The sequence below is a fragment of the Tupaia chinensis genome, unplaced genomic scaffold (assembly GCF_000334495.1).
Source record: "Tupaia chinensis unplaced genomic scaffold, TupChi_1.0 Scaffold144058_1, whole genome shotgun sequence".
In the NCBI taxonomy this organism is placed as follows: domain Eukaryota; kingdom Metazoa; phylum Chordata; class Mammalia; order Scandentia; family Tupaiidae; genus Tupaia; species Tupaia belangeri.
The window spans coordinates 31422-32012 of NW_006203910.1; positions in this window are offsets into that span (position 1 = coordinate 31422).

Sequence of the window (591 nt, forward strand, 5' to 3'; positions counted from 1 at the left end):
AACTGAAGCAAGCTAGTCTGGGACTAAAACTTCCTAGAGACCCTCTCATCTAAAGACCCTCCCTGGTAATCAAAATCTAAGAAGAAGATGCACCCAAAAAATGGACTTCCTCGTTCTAAAAATTATGACTGTTTATACCTAAACAAAACGGACATCATGTTTCATGATTATTGTTCCTATACTTTGAATGCCTTACCTTTTAGAGTAAAATGTTTCACTTACTTCCCCTCACCCATCCCACTGCTGTAAAACTCCTTCTATAATAAATACGCATGACTTCTGGCCATCAGGGCTGCAGTCCGGAGTTTACTCTGGCCGTAGCTGGCTAAGAACATGCTAAGGGCATGAGGTCTTAGTCTGATTCCTGTTCACCCGCGTCGCCTCCCTGTGCACCCACCCTGGCTGGGGTACGGCTCCTGGCATTGTGGCGTGGTCATCCCCCTTAGGGGGTGATCTCTTGTTTTCTGTCTCTCTGTCTCTGTCTTTCTGGCAAGTGCACGTGCCCTATAGCAAAAACCTCTCCCTCCCCAGAAAAACGTACCTAAAAAGCTAAAAAATGATGTGGTACTGATACAGAAATAAGTACACAGA